Genomic DNA, 25,702 nt, shown 5'->3' with positions numbered 1-25,702 from the left:
CCACCTGATGTGAAGAAGTGAGTCACTGGAAAAGACCCTGATGCTGGGAGGGATTGGGGGCAGGAGGATAAGGGGCTGACAGAGGATGAGATGGCTGGGTGGCATCACCGACTCAATGGACATCAGTTTGGGTAAACTCCGGGAGCTGATGATGGACAGGGAGGCCTGGCATGTTGCAGTCCACGGGGTCACAAACAGTCGGACACAACTGAGCAACTGAACTGAACTGACCGAAGCAAGGAGGTAGGTGGCTCCTGCCTGAAAAAAACCAGCAACAACAACAGCAAAAACCAACTCCTTGAAGGGTTTTAGCAAAGTACTTTTAAAGGCCAGGTGAGGGAGGCATGTGGTTGGTTGTTGTAGACTTCTTGGTGTAGGAATCGTTTGTTCTTGCAGCTGTCCACATAGGTCAGGCCACGAAATTCCTATAAATTTCAGATAAGACAAGTATTATTCTCTATTCTGCAGCTTTTTATCTCTATATGAATGGATGCTTCAAGGTCACAGCCCTGAGAATGGATTGTCCTATATAATCTGGGCTTTTGGCAACATTCGTTCACAAAAAGTGCAGAACCAGCGTGATTAAGAACAGAGCACATGGGTTAAAGTGAAAGGAACAGATCCAGTATGGAATCAGATTTGTTCTTCCCTATACAATTTCACAGAGCCCCACCAAACTTTGTCTGGTTTTGTATCGTATTTATAAATATGTGGTCGGTGGAAGGGGCAAAAACTTGGGTAAAATGAAACTTGAGCCCTTTCTATGAATTTCAGTTGTCTGGCATTCATCGCTGGTAAAGTAGAAATGAATAATTTTTGAACATAAGTGATTCAGGTTAGAGCTAAAACCAATGTGAAAGTAGTATTTTTGGTTTTATACATGTTGAAATAAATGACAGTTTTTTCACAGATAACTATATCATGTTGTGCCTCTTTTTATGTCAGGTTCTGGATATCTGTCATCCTTAGTGAGACCTGGTACCTGGACATGTTTCTCCACGTTCACTTCCTAATACAGCTAGCTTAGAGAAACACCCGTGCATTTGTGAGATGACTCACAAACTCTGGTATAAATCTCTCTTAGACATGGGAGATGATTTGAATAATTGATACAAGATTAGGTATTGACCTGAAATACTGAGTAAGAACAGACACACTTCTATTAAGAAATTCAGTAGTTCTTACAGTTGTCCTGTCACAATAGCCATACAGAAAGTGAGGATTCTAAGTTAAACAGTTATTGTGCATGCAATATAGCTGAAACACACACATACACATATAGCTAATATACATGTGTGTATCTCTACATATATTTTTACATGGCCATTTTTGTTTAATTATTTACTTGGCTCTGCCAGGTCTTATTTATGGCATGTGTGATCTTTAGTTGTGTTATGAAAACTCTTAGTTGCAGTGAGTGAAACTTTTAGTCACTCAGCTGTGCTTGAGTCTTTGCAAACCCAGGGACTGTAGCCCAACAGGTTCTTCTGTCCATGGGATTCTCCAGGCAAGAATACTGGGGAGGGTAGTCATTCCCTTCTCCAGAGGATCTTACCAACCCAGGGGTCAAACCAGGGTCCCCTGCATTGCAGGTGGATTCTTTACCATCTGAACTCATGTGGGACCCTTTTCCTTGACTAGAGATGGAACCCGAACCCCTGCATTGAGAGTGCAGAGTCTTAGCCACTGGATCACCAGGGAGCTTCCTCTACATATATTTATGTATGGCTATCTTAAACATATTCAATAACATATCAAACTGAAATTTTAGGAGTATATATATGTATATACATTCTTATATATATATGACATACGTACACCCTAATGTTATCTTAAGAAATCCATTCTGTTAGGCATCTAGAATTATTTATAATATCACATCTTACTTATATTTATATCCTCCATAATGAGTTGCCCAGAGAAATCACTTAATAAATATGTTTTAACAAATAGTGAGTGAGTAATTGGGATACCTCTCCCAGACTGTGCTACTTCCAAGGGGCATGCAGCTTCATGTCAGGGTTAACATTCAACATTAGTAAACAGGAAACTGTTACTCACTAGTTTAGTCACTGGTGTTGTTTCTAGTTGTGTTTTAAGGACTGCGCCCCAAGCCCCACACTCTAGAATCATCCTACTCCTCAAGGCCAAGTTCAGATGTCATTTCCTCCATGAAACCTGCTCTGATTAACCCAGCCTGAGATAATTTCCTTTGCTCTGAACTCTTTTTTTCCTAATTGACCAGAACTAGTACTTCTCAGAGCCTCCTTTGTAGTATCTAACTACGTATCATGTCTTCTCTGCTAAATGGTAAGTTTTCTCAGTCAAAGCCTGTGTCTTATGTGTATCAGTATTCTAGGCCTTTTGTGAGTAAATAGTCAATATTGGCTGATTGCCCAATTTATTCTTCAGCTTACGTAAAGCTGAGTGTGTTTCTAAGAACTATGCCCCCTTTTTTTTTTCATTTATTTTTATTAGTTGGAGGCTAATTACTTTACAATATTGTAGTGGTTTTTTGCCATACATTGACATGAATCAGCCATGGATTTACATGTATTCCCCATCCCAGTCCCCCCTCCCACCTCCCTCTCCACCCAATTCCTCTGGGTCTTCCCAGTGCACCAGGCCCGAGCACTTGTCTCATGCATCCAGCCTGGGCTGGTGATCTGTTTCACCCTAGATAATATACAGGTTTTGATGCTGTTCTCTCGAAACATCCCATCCTCGCCTTCTCCCACCGAGTCCAAAAGTCTGTTCTGTACATCTGTGTCTCTTTTTCTGTTTTGCATATAGGGTTATCATTACCATCTTTCTAAATTCCATATATATGCGTTAGTATACTGTACTGGTCTTTATCTTTCTGGCTTACTTCACTCTGTATAATGGGCTCCAGTTTCATCCATCTCATTAGAACTGATTCAAATGAATTCTTTTTAATGGCTGAGTAATATTCCATGGTGTATATGTACCACAGCTTCCTTATCCATTCATCTGCTGATGGGCATCTAGGTTGCTTCCATGCCCTGGCTATTATAAACTGTGCTGCGATGAACATTGGGGTGCACGTGTCTCTTTCAGATCTGGTTTCCTTGGTGTGTATGCCCAGAAGTGGCTAACAAACACATGAAAAGATGCTCAACATCACTCATTATCAGAGAAATGCCAATCAAAACCACAATGAGGTAACATTACATGCCAGTCAGGATGGCTGCTATCCAAAAGTCTACAAGCAATAAATGCTGGAGAGGGTGTGGAGAAAAGGGAACACTCTTATACTGTTGGTGGGATTGCAAACTAGAACTATGCCCTTTTGTAGTAATTTTGACAGAAAAGGAAGTCTCCCTGTAAAATTAGAACTTGTTCAACCTATAGACATTTATGAAATTCATATGGTCCAGTAAGAAACTCAAATCTAGTATTAGTACAGGACACTTTTGCTCAAGTAAACATATTTACTTAACAGAAAAGCATTAAAATAACCCCAAATGAATTTGTCAGTTGCCTCATATGAGCTTTGGTTCAGAACATGCTCCGTTTTCTGTCTGTCATTTACTAATTCAATACTCTGTGGCCTGCCAAACAGCAGAGTGTTCTGTAATGAAAAAGTTCATTGAATCGAGATATTTTCTATACCTATCATTGAAAAATTGCGGATGGGGCTGCACACTGACACGCTGATTATACTGACCTGATGGAAGATCAGTCCCCACCATCTGGCCCTGCCACGGGTCTGCTGTTACATTTTCACGTTGCCTCCCTGGCCCCTCTGTTCCAGGCCTAATGGTCCTCCCTGCTCTCTAGACATATTCCCGAGCCTCCCTATTCAGGACATCTGTGCTTACTTTGTTCACTTTGCATTAAACACTACTGTGTCAGACAAATTCTTAGTTCACGTTCCTGCTTTATGCTGGTTTCAGCTCAGATTCTTCCTAACAGACCAGTGTATACTGAAAACCACCTACACACGCAACCCTGCACTTACCTTCCTGCATTCTGCTTGTAGTTTGACCGTCATAACTGGTTTTCTTCTCTACTGCGCAGCTGGCTCCACGAGAGCACAGATTTTGTAGCTATTGTTTTCCATTATTGTGTATCTGGAACCCAGGAAAATGTAAGAATTCAGTAAATATCTGTTCGTTGATATTAATACAATGAGCAGTTGCCACTACTAAATGTTAAATCGTGTGCAAAATCTCCTGAAACAAGGACTTAAAGAGAGGCGTGAAAGCCTAACTCTCAATCTTTCTATGGTATTGAACTTTAAGTGGAATGTACTGAGTGGCTTCTAAATGGTCTGAATATTTGCCTTTTGGTCTGCTCACAGTCACATGTCCCCCTCTTCTAAGAAACTGTCCCCTCATCTCTCAAGCTTGGGGTTTCTCTGGAGGACCGAGGAGTTGCAGCGTCTCCACCCCCACACTCTCCCCTCCTGGGTGGATTCTAGTGCACTGACTGTCCAGGAATGGACCTGTGAGTCAAAGAAAGTCAGTGAAGACTCCTCTCCTGAGAATTTCTGGCTGGAGCTCACGAGAAAGCGCTCACTTTCTTGTATAAGACTCTGTGACTTCTGGCCTAGTAGACATGGAAGAGTAAAGCCAGCACAGTGAGAGGACAGGAGAGAGAGAGACAGAGATGGGACAGCGAGAGGAGGGAGAGAAAGGAACGGGGAGGAAGGCAAGGAGCTGGACGGGGGGAGGAGGAAAAGCAGTGCTGGAGTCCTTGGTCTAGTTTTTCCCAAGATCAGCTCCGCCAAACTCCTCCCATTTAAGTGAGCCCATAAATGTCCCCTCATTTCTTCCCTTAAGCAATTCAGTTTAATCACCCTGATTAATACATGGTACAACATAGTAACATTAAGGACAATATCCTCAGCAGATGTTTTTAGAATAAATGTGGGGAAGGATATTTATTTTTAATTTTTCTCTTTACTGTCAATAAATGACAAAAGAATAACCTTAAAATGGGATTCAGGGAAGCTGTGTCTATAGGAGTCTGAGCTAATGAGATCCAGGTATATGTCTTCCTAGTGAACTAAACTGATTATATAAAGATAGAACTCAAATACATTAGAAGAGAATGGGCAGTATATTTCTTAATGCATCTTCTTTTAATATTTTCTCAGTCTGCCTCTGACCAAAGCTAAGTGGAAGCAAATTCATGATTAAATTCCCTGCAAAGAATGTTAGAATTTGTCAAGGTCCAGCCAGAAAGCAGGCTACCTGTAAACAATGGAATAGAATCGGTCATGCGGGTGATGGGAGAACTCTACAACTGAACAGCAGACAGTAAAAGCACCCCAAGGCTGAGCAGGGCCTGGACTTGGGCAGGCAAGCCAGGAACCCAGGGTACAGAGTGTAGGAGGCACTCGTGTTCAAGCGCTGACCTTGTTCTGCCCAGCTCTGAGGGTAAGAGCTTCCTTAAACCTCACTCCCTGGGTGCCTAACTTCTAAGGAGGCGCTCCTGAGATTAGCAACAGCAAGGGGACCCCTGCTGGAACTGCGTGAGGACCCTGGGCCAGACGGACAAAGGCGGGGAAGTGTCACTGCAGCTCACCATCAGAGCCACCAGGAGGAAGTTGGAACCACGGTCACGAGGGCCTTTGGAGCCACAGAGGTACCACCTGAAGCAGTCTGCGGGAACGCTGTTCTAGCTCCTCCATCTCACGGAGCCTTCTGCTGGCTGAACCCAGCAGGAGTCCCGTGGGTAATGGGAACTTGGAGACGCAGCAAGCAGCCACCAGCCCCCTGTGATAAGAAGCACAAAAGGAACGGACAAGCTTGACCTCTGGGAGCCATCCGCTTGACTTTCACAGGGCCGTGTCCTTTGAAGAACAGAGGCGTGAATGACACCTTTCTTATTCTGTTGAGAAAGCTGAGAAGCCTAACTTGTATTCTTGTCCAGAGAGGATATTTGTCCAATCTGTTTTTCTTTCCCCATGATAGATATTTGGTATATCTTCCTGCATATTCCCTAAATGATTCTTTTTGTCTTAATGGTATCTCACCTCTGAGCAAAATTGCTCCTGAATTGCACTCAGATCTGAAGATTTCCATCTGCTTTTCTACTTTAATACTTAATGAGGGGTGGCATTGAATTTTAGGTGGTTAGAAGTATTAAAGTTAAAAAAAAAATCTTCAAATATGTTATAGGTCATATGGAAGCTTTTGTAAACCCATGGTATTTGGCAGCCTCGCCACAAATACCAAGTATGTGTGGGTTTGGCACCTTTCAGGAGAATCTCCAACAAATGTTTTTTCTTTTAAAACTGTGTTTTATATGACTTTTTCTTGGCTGTTAGCATTGGACATCCCAGTTGGATGCCATCTGGAGGCTTACAGCATGTGGCCTTCCCCAAAAGTCACTGTCTTGCTTATAATTTTCCTCTCACGTGTTCCAAGGAATGGACCTACCACAGTGATGTGTTGCCTCAACTACAATAGCAGAAGCCCTTACTTTTAACTTCATTTTACTAGGTCTATAGCTTTATGGCTAAATTAGATGTTGTTGAACAAGCTACATTCAACATGCATTTATAGAAAGCCTTAAGAGTGGATAAAACCCTAGAAACCCTCAAAGTCAATAAGCTTCAGTCACTATATAAAGGATTCAGTCTACAACTTTTAGATTGTCTTTTAATACTTTCAGTGGCAGGGAGATCATTATTTTGAGAGTGAACCCATTTAAGTTTGAGGAGCTTTAAATGGCTAGAGAGTTATTTCTCGTAATCAGCCAAAATCTACCCCTGCCTATTTTCCTCTGAAATTATACAGAATATGTCTATTTTCTTGACCACATAATGGTCTTGAACTAAGTAACTACAGCCATCCCCTACCTCTAAATTTCGCCCAAGATAAATACCCACAAATGCCTCAAACACTGGTTATATCATGTTTTCCAGATATGTTGGTTGGCTTCAAACCTCCTTCATCTCCTACATATATAATTGTAATTATACCTACTTTTATTTTCCCACCTTTTTTGAATGACTTGCTTTAACTGGGGAGAAAACCATTCTGGATTTCATGTGCACTCAGCTTTTTCTCTTCTTTCAAACTATATTCACTGCTTAGAAAAATTAATACCATTGTTACCATAACTATCTTGTGAGGCATTTTGATCATGGTGGCTCTAGCATAAACAAGGTCCTCGGCAACTCATTTAGAAATCAAGTTGAATTTGAGCTATTGAAAATGAACAATAAAGACATAAGTGGTAATACTCATACAGTGACAGAGTAATATACATTATTTTAAACTCTATTATCCATGTAAATAAATAATGTCCAGTTTAATGAATCCTTCCATTTAAATGCCCTGCAATAAATATCTCCTCATAAATGGCTGAATACATTCATCAGCTTCATGTTCATCATCTTAAGCTTCTGCTGCACATCTTTTCCTCCTGTTTCTACAGGAGAGCTAAGTTTGAAGGGAGCTAAAGGACAACCCAGCCATTGGGCAGGAGTCACCTTGTTGGAGGACATCTTAGTCCCCCCTTGTTGCCCTGAGATGGAGTTCTCCAACCTGTTCATCCTTTGTCCTTGTGATGGCACCCTGGCCATGGTCTGTGGATGTTGGCCTATTCACTGCATCATTTTGGTCATGATCCTACTTCATTCCTGCCCACCAATGCTACTGAGGGAAATAAGAAATTATTGTGTGCTTTCTATGCCAGATGTGAGCACCCTATCCTCTTTCGGGCTGCCTTGAGCCCCACTTGCCAGGCACCTCATCTAGCCTTTGCTGCCCTGGCACCCTACAGCTGGATGGGAGACTGTGAATTTTGTCATTTCCGTCCAGCTCATGCCTTTGGAAGCAGAACCAATCTTTTCTGATCTAGGGCTTCCTCTAAATCTATCTGGAATTCCTATCACTTATTACCCCCAACTAGTACTGAGTACCAACACGTCCTTGGTACTCAGTAGAGAGGAGGGGCCTTGAACTCTTCTCACGTACCCAGGAAGCACAACATTATTTTTAAAAATTATTTTACTGCCCCAATCAATACTTTGGGATCAATCTCTCTTTGGAGATCAATACTTTGAGTTACAAGAATATTGAGTCATGAGTTTGAGTATTACCAAACCATGACATTACTTTGTCAACAAAGATCCTTCTAGTCAAGGTTATGGTTTTTCCAGTGGTCATGTATGAATGTGAGAGTTGGACTATAAAGAAAGCTGAGTGCTGATGAATTGATGCTTTTGAACTGTGGTGTTGAGAGTCCCTTGGACTGCAAGGAAATCAAACCAGTCCATCCTAAGGATATCAGTACTGGATGTTCATTGGAAGGACTGATGTTGAAGCTGAAACTCCAATACTTTGGCCACCTGATGTGAAGAGCTGGCTCATTTGAAAAGACCCTGCTGCTGGGAAAGATTGAAGGCAGGAGGAGAGGGGGACGACAGAGGATGAGATGGTTGGTTGGCATCACCGACTCAATGAACATGCGTTTTGGTGGATTCTGGGAGTTGGTGATGGACAGGGAGGTCTGGTGTGCTGCAGTTCATGGCGTTGCAAAGAATTGGACATAACTGAGCGATTGAACTGAACTGAACTGAAGCCATAAGATTAGCTTCAATGCAGATGAACAAGTGGAAATCGGTATGTAACGAAAGATATACAAAAAGTAGTTAAAGTTAGTTTTCAACAATCAGGAACGTGTTAAGAAACATTAGGTATTAAATTTATAGTTTTCTATATCTGTAATGATTTTCAAGAGAGAAACTTCTGCCTTACACTGGAGGCAATACTATGTTTCACTCCAGTTCACGGAGCAGCCTCCATTTAGTTGTTAAGCTAGAAATCACAGAACTTTTGTTAATGACACCTTTTTCTTCCATTAGTCTTTTTTAAAATTGAAGTATAGTTGATTTGCATGTGTTAGTTTACATTGTGTTAGTTTCAGATTACAGCAAAATGATTTGGATATATCATTATATGGGCTTCCCTGGTGGCTTAGATGGTAAAGCATCTGCACCGGGCTCATGGCAAAGAACCTACCTGCCAATGCAGGAGACTATCTACTATGCATAAGAAGTGGGTTCAATCCCTGGGTCAGGAAGATCCTCCGGAGGAGGACAAGGCAACCCCTCCAGTAATCTTGCCTGGAGAATTCCATGGGCAGAGGACCCTGGTGGGCTGCAGTCCACAGGGTCACAAAGAGTCAGACACGAGTGAAGCCACCTAGCACACACACACCTATTAATATGTGTATACACGCACACACACATATATATGTATGTGTATATATATATTCTTTTTCAGATGCTTTTACCTTATAGATTATTACAAAATATTGGATAGAGTTCCCTGTGCTATACTATAGGTCCTTGTTTATTGCTTCCATATAAAGCAGTGTGTATCTGCTAATCCCAAACTCCTGATTTATCCTCCTCTTCTTCCTCTGGTAACCACAGTTTATTTTCCAAATCTGGGACTCTGTTTTCTAAATAAGTTTATGTGTATCACTTTTTTAGATTCCACACATAGAAGGATATCATATGATATTTGTCTTTTTCTGACTTACTTCATTTGGTATATTATCTTCCATTCGTCTTCATTCATTTAGATGCTATTTTAACTCATAAATTTGTCTCTAATTTATTCCTTTATGAAAATGGTTTTCTCTTTTGCTCTGTTTTAAATACTCACCACCATTGACTTGATGCATTGCACTGAGTTTCTGACTGGTATTTGTATTTGGATATTTCTCAACTCTGTATCCATCTCAGCTATCATTCCCTTGCTAACAAAATCTGTTTGAAGCAAAATGCTGACGGTGGCACAATTATTCATGAACTTTAAGTAGGTCTTTATTTCCCGGAGAATAACGTTTAGCTCCTGCAGAATGGCATGCAGGACCTCCCATGATTGGGAGCTCCACTCCACCCACACCCCAAGTCTCCATACATACAGTAAATCTCCTTAAAATCTCAGTGAACCCTTGACCCATTCATCATCTATGTATTTTCTCAAGCTGTTCCCTCCCCGTAGAATATCCCTTCTCCTTGCAATCCCCCATATGTCAACATCCTTCAAGGGCCAATTCAGCACCAAGCCAGTCATCAAACTTCACCTAGCCCCACCCATTCTTGCTTCTAGATAAGATACAGAAACCATCTTTCTGATGTTCCTAAATAGCTTTATTTGTAATTTTCATAATAACTACCACACACTGCATCAAGTTCTTTGTATTTGTGAGTATTTTCTCTGCCAGGCCATTAGCTGAAGGAGGTGTCAGTTAGCAGCAGACAACTCAAGCTGACCTAAGCAAAAAAAAAAAAAAAAAAAAGAGAGATGGTGTTGTGAGGAATTAAGGGTGTGAATGGGAAACTTCTTAAAGGATGAAGACAAGTAGTGAGCTGAGACTTGGAAGCAGTCACCCTGGCCCTGAGTCTCAGCTCTCACCATTTGCCCAGAACATATCACTCTGCACATTCTGTGGCTCAAGCTCCGCACGTACGGAATGGGGATGATAGTAATGTGACTGTGTCCTAGCATCACTGCATTGTTGTTTGGCACAGCTCTCATTAAATGTTATTTCAGAAACAAAGGTGGGGAGACTATGATGCTGGAGCTCAGGAAGGACCAAAAAACTGTCTGGAATTCAAGTGGCATCTCTCCAATTCAGATATCCCATTCCGCCCCCAATTACAGACCAAATTTCTCTGCTTCTCATTGTGCATGTCTGTGTGTGTGTGTGAAAGTCGCTCAGCTGGGTCTGACTCTGCGACCCCATGGACTGTAGCCCACCAGGCCCCTCAGCCCATGGGATTCTCCAGGCCAGAATACTGGAGTGCGTAATCATTCCCTTTCCAGGGGATCTTTCCAACCCAGAGATCGAATCCAGGTCTCCCACATTTGCAGTACTTGTCTATAGCTCCTATGTTGTACATCTCATCTCTTAGAAAGATAGAGCCTGTCTTTGTCTCTGCTCCACATTCTGGGGGAGGAGCCCATGATTGACTCAATTTCCGTTCCAATAGCTGCGCCAAGAGTAATAGTGACTGAGCAAATAAGCAGGTTCCATAATCCTGTCATTATGAGAAGGCATTTTCAAGAGAAGAAGGTTTAGGGAGCAAGCAAAATACGCACTGGTCCACTGAAACGTCTCATTGATTTTGCTATCCTCGACACCTTGTTCTGTCTCTCCATTTGGGTTGGATCAAGTTCAGTTCAAATGTCCTTGCACTCGGGGGTTGGTACTGCTAACATTTTATTCCCTGCGCCTCATTTGTTCAGTTATTCTTTGAAAAGCATTTCAACAGTAACTTATTCTGTTCTTGGCATTATGCCATGTACTGAGGGTATCATGGAGTGAGGTATCTTGAAGTTCTTGATTTCACTATGCTAATATGTATTGATTGCTGCTTTGACTTAAAAAGGAAAAAAAGGTGTCATCTTCCCATTCTCACCACCCTGCCTGGTTTGTAAGTGTTAATAGCATGGCTGGTTCTTTGTCAGCACCACTGGGCTTCCCATTCTTTTTCTCTGAACACTCTCTTTTGTTTTTTGAACATTTAGTTATATTTTCACAACATTAGGCAGGCCTCCCACGAACATCCATTTAGAAAGTAGAAATAACTTACCTCCTACCAGCGCAGCTCCAGAAGCACGAAGGCCTGAGTGGCACAAAGGCTTGAGTTCCAGATGCAGCCCTGCCACCTCTGTGACTTTTGGGGACCCCCCGAAGAGCTCTGGAGCTTAGTTCCTTCCCTTTAAACCGAAATCAATCAAGCATATATGGGATTTTTTAAATTAATGTATTTATTTTAATTGGAGGCTAATTACTTCACAATATTTGGTTTTTGCCATATATTGACATAAATCAGCCATGGGTGTACATGTGTCCCCCATCCCGAACCCCTGTCCCACATCCCTCTGGGTTGTCCCAGTGCACCGGCCCAGAGCACCCTGTCTCATGCATCCAACCTGCACTGCTGATCTGTTTCACACTTGATAATATACATGTTTCAATGTTGTTCTCTCAGAACATCCCACCCTCCCCTTCTCTCACAGAGTCCAAAAGTCTGTTCTCTACATCTGTGTCTCTTTTGCTCTCTCACATATAGGGTTATCATTACCATCTTTCTAAATTTCATATATATTGGTTAATATACTGTATTGGTGTTTTTCTTCTGACTTACTTCACTCTGTATAATAGGCTCCAGTTTCATCTACCTCATTAGAACTGATTCAAATGAATTCTTTTTAATGGCTGAGTAACATTCCACTGTGTATATGTACCACAGCTTTCTTATCCATTTATCTGCTGATGGGCATCTAGGTTGCTTCCACATCCTGGCTATTATAAACAGTGCTGCAATGAACATTGGGGTATGTGTGTCTCTTTTAGTTCTGCTTTCCTTAGTGTGTATGCCCAGGAGTGGGATTGCTTAGTCATACGGCAGTTCTATTTCCAGTTTATTAAGGAATCTCCACACTGTTCTCCATAGTGGCTGTACTAGTTTGCATTCCCACCAACAGTGTAAGAGGGTTCCCTTTTCTCCACACCCTCTCCAGCATTTATTGCTTGTAGACTTTTGCATAGCAGCCATTCTGACTGGCGTGAGAGGGTACCTCATTGTGGTTTTGATTTGCATTTCTCTGGTAATGAGTGATGTTGAGCATCTTTTCATGTATTTGTTAGCCATCTATATGTCTTCTTTGGAGAAATGTTTGTTTAGTTCTTTGACCCACTTTTTGATTGGGTCATTTATTTTTCTGGAGTTGAGCTGTATGAGCTGCTTGTATATTTTTGAGATTAATTCTGGCTGTGAATATCTGATTTGTAGATTGTTATGAAAAAAATTCATGGAGACTCCACCTTTGTAGATACAAGATCTTCCTTGTTGACAGTGTGAGTCATCCATCCATCCCCTTTCCTTCCTCCTTCTCATTTTGTTACCATGGTCTCCATCCATCACTTTTGTGCTCTTGCAGAAGGCATTGTGAGAGCAAACTGGAACTGGAATGCAATGGTCAACTCTTTCCGGAACTCCCAGCCGATGAGCCTAGTTACTGTGTTTCTGAGAAGACTGAGTATTGATTCTCCTTGGAAGCGTCGAGGTCACTGTCCCTTCACCAGTCTGTCGCTCTGCCTGGCCCCTCCTTCTGTCCCACCTCATAGCACGCTGTTCTCCATGATTTCCTGGCTCAGCTCCATGTTTCTGCCCTAATCTCAAACTCATCCCCACTTCCCAAAGTGTTTGTTTCCTTGATTTTATTTATAACGAAAGCCACACAGTATGTGGGATCTTAGTCCCTGGCCAGGGACCAACGCCATGTCCCCTTGCACTGGAGCGCCAGGGCAGACCCACTGTGTGTTTCTTGTTAATTTCTCATCTAGTGCAGCCTCAGTCTTGACTCCCACTCGATAATTCTGTCCTTTATGGCTTCCAGCTCACCTGTGTCTCCGTTTCCACGCCTCCCTTGCTATATTCTGCCCCAGCTCCCTGCTTCATTTAACACATCCACATCCTTAACTGCCTCTATCTCCTTGACTTATGCCTGTGAAAACCAAGACTTCTCAAGTTATGTACCCAGCTGTGGGATATGGGTTTTCCATGGAACATCACATTGTATCCTGAGCAAGTCTGTGCATTAGTGCTATTAAATTCATTTTACAGCTGGGTGAACAGAGAGATAAAGTGACACCCTCAAGATCACACAGCTAACAGGTCGCCGAGCACATTCAAGCATAAGTCTATCTCTTGAAACCAATCTTAGAAGCTCGAGGCTGTAGGTTCTCCGTCTGTTTTTGAATCCATTGCCACTTCACCCCTGTTCTGTCTCTGTTGAAACAGCTCATTCCCAATAGCATGAAATCCAATCAATTTTATCAGGTCTCATTTTCCTTAACTATGTTCAGCAAGCATCAGTGTAGTGTAGTTAGGGAAATGTCCACCCTGTTCTGTGACATTGGACTTCCCCCTTAGCTAATTAATCTTCCTTCTTCTAATTCCAAAAAATGTGTTCACTAAATGCCAGGATTTGAATCTCTACTGTTGTTTCCTAGAGAAGTTCCTTCAAAGAATTCAGAAATGAAATAAATCAAGATGAAATTATTATTTTCTTATTTTTAATTGCTCTGAGAGCAATGTATTATGTGTTTATATATGTAAAAGTAAATGGTTGGGAAACAGTAATACAAAGGATGAGTGGAAGGAATTGAGAATATATTGTATATGACACTGTGAGGTCCTTCTGTCCATGTGGATAGCTCTTCGAAAGTAGGCTATTATTAATTAAATAAGGTGAATTGTATTCATTTAATTGTATTAAGTTATACTGTAAACCATGGGGTAACTACTCAACAATTAAAGATAGAAATATTAAGGAGGAGATAAAATAGAATCATAAAAGATGCTCAGTTAAGAAAATCAAAGATAGAAAAAGAAAAAAGAAGGAAAAATAGATAACTAATGAGAACCTACTGTAGAGCTCAGGGCTGTGGAGAACTAAATGGGAAGAAAATCCAACAACAGAGGGCGTATGTATATGTATGACTGAGCCACTTGGCTGTCTAGGAGAGACCAACACAACGTTGTAACGCAACTATACTCCAATAAAACTTAAAAAACAAAAGAAAAAATGCAACCTGGACCAAATAGAACAGAGAGAATCGCAGGGACATCTGTCCCTTACTCTTCAGATGGCCCACGGCATTGCTCCTGGCCGCAGGCTCTTTCCTCCGGGGGGCTGCTCAGGGGCCTGGCCCTCCTCACTGTGTGGCTCCCCACTCCATCCAGCCTCACTATCATGGGCCTTTGACCATTAATACAGAAGAGACGGGTAGCTTCTGGAGGGACCCTGTCTGGAAGCGGGCTGCGTCTCTTTGCTCGCGAGGCATGGCTAAGCCTCATTCATGCAGGCTCGCCTGCACAGGAGGGTGGTTTGGTGATGTCCAGCTGCATCCTGGGGGAGAAGGAGACAGGCGTTTTGGTGAAGAACCAGCACTGTATGCCACGGGTGAACAGCTAAATTCAAAGGTTAGAGATTTTCCAGCTTTATTATCGATAAGAGTCACCTTGCAGTGCGAAACAATGCACATACTTGAGCTTTACATGAAAAACATCAGATTTCAGGGTGGGGCACAGAAATCTGAATTTTTAAATAGGTAGTTTTAACTCAAGTGAATCTGATACTCCTGAGGCTTCGTTATAAGAAACGCTGCATGCGGAGCCACTGTGGTCACTGGAGGGGGTGGGGTTGACTCCTGAGAGGTTTCTAGAAAGAAAGTTGATCTTTGTGTTCTGAGATCATCCACCTTGGTATAATCTGGGAGTGGTTTGAAAGGCAGAGGCTCAGACCCCACCCTTAGACTATCAACTGAAATCATATGCTCAACGAAATTTAAGGAGAACGGGTCTAATTATTTTGTGCCAGTAGATTAGAAAGCATGAATGGTAACTGAAGATGGAGCCAGCCATATCTACTCAAGAATAGGCAAGAGGAGATGATCCTCAAAAGAGGCGTCGGTAGGATTTGGATTGAAGTTGAAATGAGAAAATGGAGCCTATGATGGACCAGAGCTATTCTTGGGTGTTGTCTTGGCAGGAGAAGGAAATGATTGAGAAAGAAGGGCACACATTCATGAATATGACTCATTTGTCCTAATTACGAGCAGTACATAACAACAACAACAAATTGTTAGAAATCTAGAAATACAAATGAATTATACCAAGCATAGTTACTATCCTATTCTTTTATCTTTCATTTGCTTATTTTTTTCATTTTTTAAAAAAATTATCTATTTGGCTGCACTGGGTCTTAGTTGTGGGCGTGTGGGATCTTTGATCTTTGTTGAGACAGGCAAGATTTTCAGCTGCCACATGTAGGATCTAGTTCACTGATGCTAGATTGGCCTTGGGCCTGTGTGAGTTGAAGTGTGGAGTCTTAGCCACTGGACCACCAAGGAAATCCCTCTTCCATTTTCTTATTATCATTTTTCCATACCATTATCACTCAGTCAGTTCAGTCGCTCAGTCATGTCTGACACTTTGCGACCCCATGGACTACAGCAGGCCAGGCTTCCCTGTCCATCACCAACTCCCTGAGCTTGCACAAACTCATGTCCATCAAGTCAGTGATGCCATCCAAGCATCGCATCCTCTGTCTTCCCCTTCTCCTCCTGCCTTCAGTCTTTCCCAGCATCAGGGTCTTTTCCAAGGAGTCAGTCCTTTGCATCAGGTGAACAAAGTATTGGGGCTTCAGCTTCAGCATCAATCCTTCCAATGAACATTCACGACTGATTTCCTTAGGATGGACTTGTAGTCCAAGGGACTCTCAAGAGTCTTCTCCAACACACAGTTCAAAAGCATCAATTCTTCAGCACTCAACTTTCTTTATGGTCCAACTCTCACATCCATACATTACTACTGGAAAAACCATAGCTTTGACTAGATGGACATTTGTTGGCAAAGTAATGTCTCTGCTTTTTAATATGCTATCTAGGTTTGTCATAGCTTTTCTTCCAGGGAGCAAATGTCTTTTAATTTCATGTCTGCAGTCACCATCTGCAGTGATTTTGCAGCCCCCCAAAATAAAGTCTGTTACTGTTTCCATTGTTTTCCCATCTATTTGACATGCAGTGATGGGACCGGATGCCATGATCTTAGTTTTTTGAATGTTGAGTTTTAAGCCAACTTTTTCTCTCTCCTCTTTCACTTTCATCAAGAGGCTCTTCAGTACCTCTTTGCTTTCTGCCATAAGAGTGATGTCATCTGCATATCTGAGGTTATTGATATTTCTCCCAGCAATCTTGATTCCAGTTTGTGCTTCATCCAGCCTGACATTTTACTTGATGCAATCTGCATATAAGTTAAATAAGCAGGGTGACAGTATACAACCTTGATGCACTCCTTTCCCAATTTGGAACCAGTCTGTTGTTCCATGTCCAGTTCTAACTGTTGTTTCTTGAACTGCATACAGATTACTCAGGAGGCAGGTAAGGTGGTCTGGTATTCCCATCTCTTTAAGAATTTTCTACAGTCTGTTGTGGTCCACACAGTCAAAGGCTTAGGAGTAGTTAATAAAGCAGAAGTAGATGTTTTTCTGGAACTCTATTGCTTTTTCTGTGATCCAACAACTGTTGGCAATTTGATTTCTGGGTCCTCTGCCTTTTCTAAATCTAGCTTATACATCTGAAAGGTCTCAGTTCACATACTGTTGAAGCCTCATTTGGAGAATTTTGAGCGTTACTTTGCTAGTGTGTGAGATGAGTGCAGTTGTGCAGTAGTTTGAACATTCTTCAGCCTTGCCTTTCTTTGGGTTTGGAATGAAAACTGACCTTTTCCAGTCCTGTGGCCACTGCTGAGCATATTGAATTGCTGGTATATTGAATGCAGCAACTTAACAGCATCATCATTTAGGATTTGAAATAGCTCAGCTGGAATTCCATCATCTCCACTAGCTTTGTTCATAGTGATGCTTCCCTAAGGCCCACTTGACTTCATACTCCAGGATGTCTGGCTCTAGGTGAGTGATCACATCATCTTGGTTATCTGGGTCATTAAGATCTTCTTTGTATAGTTCTTCTGTGTATTCTTGCCACCTCTTCTTAATATCTTCTGCTTCTATTAGGTCCATACCATTTCTGTCCTTTATTGAGCCCATCTTTGCATGAAATGTTCCCTTGGTATCTCTGATTTTCTTGAAGAGATCTCTAGTCTTTCCCATTTGTTTTCTTCCATTTCTTTGCTCTGATCACTGAGGAAGGCTTTCTTATCTCTCCTTGCTATTCTTTGAAATTCTACATTCAGATGGACATATCTTTTGTTTTCTCCTTTGCCTTTAGCTTCTCTTCTTTTCTCAGCTATTTGTAAGGCCTCCTCAGACAGCCAGTTTGCCTTTTTGCATTTCTTTTTCTTTGGGAGGGTCTCGATCACTGCCTCCTGTACAATGTCACAAACCTCCATCCATAGTTCTTTAGGCACTCTATCAGATCTAACCCCTTGAATCTATTTGTCACTTTCACTGTATAATCATAAGGGATTTGCTTTAGGTCATACCCGAATGATCTAGTGGTTTTCCCTACTTTCTTCAGTTTAAGTTAAATTTTGCACTGAGGAGTTCATGATATGAGCCGCAGTCAGCTCCTGGTCTTGTTTAGCTGACTGTATGGAGCTTCTCCTTCTTTGGCTGCAAAGAATATAATCAATGTGATTTCAGTATTGACCATCTGGTGATGTCCATGTGTAGAGTTGTCTCTTGTGTTGTTGGAAGAGGGTGTTTGCTCTGACCAGTGTGTTCTTTTGGCCAAGCTCTGTTAGCCTTTTCCCTCATTTGTTTTGTACTCCAAGGCCAAATTTGCCTGTTACTCCAAGTATCTCTTGACTTCCTACTTTTGCATTCCAGTCCCCTATGATGAAAAGGACCGTACCATTATACATACTTCAAAACAATTTGTCACGTGAAAGTCTATCTTATGTAACTTTCAACTGTCTTCCTATTATTGGACATTTCAGTTATGCTTTTTTTCCACTATTACAAATAATGATACAAAAAATAGCCATGCTTGAACATAAATCTCTGCTAACATTTCTGGTTGTTTTCTTGGGCTAGCTTCCTAGAAATGCAATCACTGGGACAACAATCATTTACTTCCTCAAGTTTCTTGATAATGTTGAGTTCTGTAGAAACTTTTCAGAAAGTTGAAGTTAGGTTGATGAGAAAATGAAAGTCTTTTTTCCTGCTTTTATTCTTTTTAAAAATTTTATTTTATGTTGGAGAAAGTTGATTTATAGTGCTATGTTAGTTTGGCATGTACAGTAAAGCGATTCAGTTCTATGTAAACATATATGCATATATTCAGTTCTATGTATACACATATACATACATATGTATATACATGAAGTCTGTATATATATATATATGTGTACATATATCCTTTTTCAGATTCTTTTCCCTTGTAGCTTATTACAGAATACTGAGCAGAGCTCCCTGAGCTATATGGTAAGTCCTTACTGATTATCTGCTTTATATATAGTAGTGTATACATGTAATCCCAATCTCCTAATTTATTCCCCACCATTCTCCTTTAGTAACCACAGGTTTGTTTTCGAAGTCTGTGAGTCTGTTTCTATGTTGTATATAAATTCATCTGCATCATTATTCTAGATCTCACATGTAAGTGGTATCGTGCGGCATTGGTCTTTCTCTTTCTGACCTCACTTAGTATGATCATCTCTAGGTCCGTTCACGTTGCTGCAAATGGCCTCATTTCCTTCTTTTGGTCACTGAATAATATTCTATTGTATATTTGCACCACATCTTCAGAAAAGGAAGTCTTTTGATTTGTCAGTGGCTGTCTTCCTAATTCACAGCTGTGCCCCTGGAGTTGTTACAGGGATTAAACGCAACCATTGTGTAAAGCCTTTAGTGAAGCCCCTGTCAATGAATATGCACATAGTGTGTATGGCGCATAAACTATCAATCCTGAACTGTAAGCACACAGATATTGCAGCTGTTATAGTCTGCCTCACATGCACTGCGTGAAGCACTGACCCCCACTTGTCTTCTCTAAGCCTCAGTTTCCTCATCAGCAAAGGAGCATGACTTCCCGTGCACTTAGCTCTGACTCTGTGGCGCTTTACCATATGTGACGCGTGTGACAAGGTGTATGTGATAAAATAAGCCTTCAGTGTTCAATGATGGTATTGAGTATTTCTCAATCTACTGAAACCGAGAATTTCTTTACCTATTTTTTCCATTTTCTTGTGCCTTCCTATGTACACACTCTTCTTTCTGTCTCAATTTGCAGTATACGAAATGAAAGTATGAATATAATCTCTCATGTGTGGTGAGGCAGGGTAAAAGGAAGCATGTGGGAAAGCCTTTTCAGAGGTGAGATACGGTCTATGAAAGCATTGGTAATCCATCATGTTAGCTTACTTACCCCAACAGCAGGGCATCATGATTTACATGCCAATGTTGGTGTATAATTTCTGTGGTTGAAAACAGTGGGCTTTATTCATGTATGCCAATGGTTATTGTCTGAGGTTTTCAAAGTATGGTATGTTCACAGTACACATGAATGGCAAGTAGTTGGTACTGTAACTGAATATGGTAACTCTTTAGAGTGATGGATGGGAAGCATCTCAGGGCAAGATCTGGGCTCCTTGGAAAGAATGCTGTGACCCCACTAGTGACACTGGCCTGGCCACTGGGGGAGAAATAGCACTCACGTGTGGATAATTATGAAACTCTGTTGGCAGGAATGTTAGCTGTGAGGAAGAAGTGAAGGGGAACAAATATCAGGAAAATGGGTATATTTTTAAAATATTTTCTCTTACATGAATATTTGTCTTTTTCCCCATGAGTAACTTAAATCCCCAAATGAATCATTTCCCTATCAGAGATATTTGGAAAATCAGACACATATGGAAGATTATACATTTTGGAAGACGATATCTTTAATTTGTCTTCTCATATTTTTCAGTTTTATTTGGAGAATAAGTTCTTACAGTACTGAGAAAAACTCAAGGTGATATTTTCAGTTATATATCAGACATATCAGTGTGATCTGGGCATCTAGCCACTATGCGAAATTAAAAAAAAATAACATTCCTCAGAGCTTATATGATATTGCAGTACAGAGTGATAATGCTCATGCTATATCTATATAGATAATCTGCCAGTTTCCAGAACTAGCTTTTTTTCCCGTATTTTGCCTTTTCCTCAGCCTGCAGTCCTGGTACATGTCTGGGGGCTCAAGCAGATGGAGCTCACAGCTCTACTCACAAGGCTTGGGATAACCTGTGTCACTGGGTTAACAGCTCTGATCATGACGCTGAGGAAATTGGGAGCCTCGGTCACCTTCATCCTTTGAGTTTTGGGTTTATTTCATTTTTAGGGAGAATTAACTTCCTGAGTTCTAGAGAGAATGGTTTCTCATTTGCTAATAGTGAACTATTTCTCAGTGACAGAGCAAATATATAGTAATTTTAATTTCTAACACTAATCTCCATGTGCTACAGGGCTGTGTATGTATCCAAGTCCCTGGCACATAGAATGTGCTCAATAAACATGCTGAAGTCAAAGGAAGAATAATACAAAAACCGCATTTTATGTGTTATACACCATTAGTAAAAGTCTCCTTATTTTAAAGTAAGAAAAATATTTATTTGCATAATATAAATCTGTTTACTTTCATATTTGCCATTTCTGAGCTGAAACCCAGTGGCATTTCAATGCTTGACTTTCACTTGGTGGATTTTGGTGTTACATCGCCACCTTGTGGTTGTTGATCCAAAAATATTTCTTTTAAAACAAAACCCAAGTCCTTTGTTTTTGCAACATACTGGACGGTGCAGAAAATCATCTGTGCTTGTGTGCTTATATACACAGACTCACACACACTGGGGAACTGAAAATCTGAAAGCAGTGTTTTAGGTTTGGAGACATAGGTAAAGAAATATCTAAGAATAATCTTTTAATGCAGGCTCTTGTATGGTAAAACCAGCCATGCGGCACATCTACTAACAAATACATGATATTGTTGTAAATGTAATGCATTTACTATAATACTATGATTTCAATAGTAAAGTACCGTATGTTTCCTCTATTTACCATAAATAACAGATGAGGAAAACAAATTTCTTCTTGCTCTGTTAAGAATTTGTTTACATTGTATTGTGTACCATTTCTAATAGGACACCGAAACAGATAAAGAAAACATACACAGTGGAGTCACATTTTCTTAGATGACTATGACTAGAAATTTCCAAAGCAGCTTGTTCATAAATAAAGCCATCTAAGTTATTGTGTGGGTAACACTGTCCATTGAGAAGATGTTTTTTGGCGGGGGAAAGAATCACACATTTAATAGAGGTCAGAGTTGAGAGGACAGTGGGTAGGAAGTTCTGTTTTTATTTTTTAAGATTATTTGTCTGTGTCAGGCCTTAGTTGCAGCGTGCAGCCTCTTGCGGAGTGCAGGCCTGTGAGATCTGAGGCTCCCACCCCGGGCCTGGACCCATGTCCGCTGCATTGGAAGGCTGTCTTCACCACTGTACCACCGTGGAAGTCCTGAAAGTTCGAGTTTTAAATGATTGTGATTTGTTTTGTTTCTGTTTTTTGAAGAGACTTTAAAAGGAACACATATTTTAGTAGTCTTCTTCATAGGTAAGGTATACTTTAATAGGCTCTTTAAATTAGCTATTGAAACTTGAAATCCACATACTGCTTTTAGAATTGATTCAATTAATTTGTGACTAATGCTCACAGAAACATCATGTGTTCCAGAGCGAATGTGATGGCAGGAAAGAAGGAAGAACCATTTTTCAGAGAGCCTTTCCCCCAGATCATGTCTGCTCTTATGAGATTATGTACACATATTAGCCTGCAGTCTCAAATCCTAGAAAGACCAATTAGTTGCAAAATAATGTTGTTAATCAAGGAATTCAGCCCTAGGTTTATTTATTCCCACTCTGATTTATTTACTGTCAGTCTGTCACAGGCTACAGTTTGCAGAAGCCTTTCTTTTTCTAATTTTATATATATAATTACATTCATTGTGGGGTCATTCGAAAACAAAGATAAAAAGAATTAAAATAAAATAAATGACATGCAACTCATTGATCACCACTCTTAGCATTTTGATATTATCATCCAAATTCTTTTTTTTTAGAAAATGGGATTATGATTGCATACACTGTTATAATGTTTTACAATCTGTTTCTTTCCCTTAACTATGCATTTACAAAGTATTTATCATTCCATTTTTACAACTGTGCCTTAATTAATTTAAATTAGCCCCAATTACAGACATTAGGATGGTTTTCTAATTTTTATCTGTATAAAATATACTGTAATAAGTCTATGTGTAAGGGGATGTGTTTCATGGCTGAGACATATACACTCACCCTGTACTTAATCGCTCAGTCATGTCCGACTCTTTGCAGCCCCATGGCTCCGCTGTAGCCTCCAAGTCTCCTCTGTCCATGGGGCTCTCCAGGGAAGAGTACTGGAGTGGGCTACCATGCCCTCCACCAGGGGATCTTCCCAACCCAGGGATCGAACCCCAAAGCTCCCAAATTGTAGGCGGATCCTTTACCATCTGAGCCACCAGGGAAGCCCATATGCATCTATTTGTTTCTATTTTTTGCCTCATTATTTACTTAAGATTTGTGAACTATTCCAGGGAAGAACTATTTTGACAGGAATGTCTAGCATGATAGATATTGGTAAATAAGAATAATTATAAGTTAATTGCACAATAGAAAAAAAATTCGCATTCATCTTCCTACCAGTTTAAGTTTTCCTGTTTACCTTCAGTTCCAACAACACTTCCTTTTTGTCATTGTTATTTATCGAAGTCTAATATACATACACTTGCTCCTTGGAAGAAAAGCTGTGACCAACCTAGACAGCATATTAAAAAGCAGAGACATTACTTTGCCAACAAAGGTCCATCTAGTCAAAGCTATGGTTTTTCCAGTAGTCATGGATGGATATGACAGTTGGACTATAAAGAAAGCTGAGCACCGAAGAATGGATGCTTTTGAACTGTGGTGTTGAAGACTCTTGTGAGCCTCGTGGACAGCAAGGAGATCCAACCAGTCCATTCTAAAGGAAATCAGTCCTGAATATTCATTGGAAGGACTCATGCTGAAGCTGAAACTCTAGTACTTTGGCCACCTGATGAGAAGAGCTGACTCATTTGAAAAGACTCTGATGCTGGGAAAGATTGAAGGCAGGAGGAGAAGGGGACGACAGAGGATGAGATGGTTGGATGGCATTACCAACTTCATGGACATGAGTTTGAGTAAACTCTGGGAGTTGGTGATGGACAGGTAGGCCTGGCGTGCTGCAATTTATGGGGTCGCAAAGAGTTGGACACGACTGAGCAACTGAACTGAATACACATATGGAAAATTTTACAGATCATAAGCTCTCCTGGTAGGCTGAAGCTATCTTCCAGCTATCATGCACATACTACTTACATTCACTACTTCACATACTTTTAGGAGTGTCCTTTCAAAAACTGATTTGTTGAAAAGTTGATCCATCATGGTTAACTCTGCTTCCTCGGTACAGAGCATCTTCAAAATGAAAGCTCACTCATACCCACAGCTGATAAGGGCTGAGATGGATGAGAACCTTGCCTCAGGAGTTCCCACACATAATTACTCAAGAGAATCACCAGGGGGGAGCTTTAAAGAAACACCAAAGCTGATTCACTTCCAGACAGAGATCCTGGGGAGAAGAAGCTTGTGTGTTATTTTTAAAAGGGCCCCAGGTGATTATAATTGGTAGAGACTGAAAATCGCCGAAACTTCTGTCTCCTTGAGTGATAGATTCATTTCAACTGAACAGATAAATTTTAACCTGTGGGTGAAGAATGTCCCTGACTATTTGATGTACTGCTTAATTCCCAGCGATGAGCCACTGTCCTACCACTGTGCTGTCCAACCACTGGACCGCTCCTCAGATTTCACTCCTGGAGCATAAGTCCTTATACTCACTATTTTGATTCACCACAAATGTGGACTGTCCTAAATGGACCAGTACTTAAGCTGGTCAGTTATTAACACCCGAACACAATTAAACTTGGAGAGAGGTCGTGGTAATGGAAGAAGAGCCATATAGACCTTCCCATGTTGCAGAGGATAGTAAGTGGAGACAGACATACAACTTGCATTAGTCACAGAGACATCCATGGCTTTTGGATATGGTTCTGTGGCCGTGATCGTATAGTGGTTAGTACTCTGCGTTGTGGATATGGTTCTGCTCTTGGGAACATTGGTAAACAACCTAGATCTCACAAGGGAAAATCTAGAAAATTTATTAAAAATGGGCAGCCCTTTAGACCATAATGGAAAAGAATATAAAAAAGAATATGTGTGTGTGTGTGTGTGTGTGTGTATCTGAATCAGTTTGTTGTACAGCAGAAATTAACACAACATTGTAAATCAACTACACTTCGATTAAAAGAATGCAGCCCCCTTAGCATGTCAAAGGAGATGGAACCAATTGATGAGCTCCCAGTGGCCAAATCTCAAACAACATGAGTAACAAGACATATAAAGGAATATTGGAACACAATGCAAAGCACTAAATAAATACCTATGAGTCTCTACTGATGTAAACAAATGTTTGAAGAAATAAATGATTATGGCAGAATAGACAAATCTCCTGTATGGCTGACTTGTAAATAATTTAGGTAGATACTCTCCACTCCTAAATCTGAGCTGCGCATAGTGACTTTTTTTTTTTTTTCCAAAAAGTACCACATGGAAAATGGGGCATGGGATCAAGGTGAACATCATCAGTCATAAACCATAACTGTGTAGGGTGTACCTTTGATATGATGTGTCTAGAATGGCATCTCCTCTGTGTTGCCCTCCTCACAAAAGCTTAGGACTCCAGTCTAACCATGAGAAAACATAAGACAAACCCACATCAAAAGGTATTACACAAAACGCATGACAGGTACAACTCAAAATGGTCAAGGTCAGTGAGGACAAAGAATGCTGAGAGCTGAGAGGACGCCACAGCCACAGCGTCCCGAGCAAGATAACTAAATGCAGTGTGGTACCCGGATGAGTTCCCAGGCCAGAAAGAGGACAATGGCTTCCAAACTAAGGAGATCTGCATCCTGTGTGGACTTTGGTTAATAATATCATATGTGTTCGTTAGTTGTGACAAGTGTACTATGATGATGTAATATGTGAACAGTAGGGGAAATGGTATGTAATGTA

At 40.9% G+C, this 25,702-nt stretch overlaps 1 protein-coding gene across 4 annotated transcripts in view; it reads left to right on the top strand.

Moving 5' to 3' along the window:
* The window catches only part of HMGCLL1 (3-hydroxy-3-methylglutaryl-CoA lyase like 1), a 183,032-nt gene that overhangs the window by 148,707 nt on the left and 8,623 nt on the right, over positions 1-25,702 (top strand). The gene's annotated exons all lie outside the window — the stretch shown is intronic.

This window comes from Odocoileus virginianus, chromosome 27, assembly GCF_023699985.2.
Source record: "Odocoileus virginianus isolate 20LAN1187 ecotype Illinois chromosome 27, Ovbor_1.2, whole genome shotgun sequence".
NCBI lineage: Eukaryota > Metazoa > Chordata > Mammalia > Artiodactyla > Cervidae > Odocoileus > Odocoileus virginianus.
This window is presented reverse-complemented; position numbering and strand designations above follow the sequence as displayed.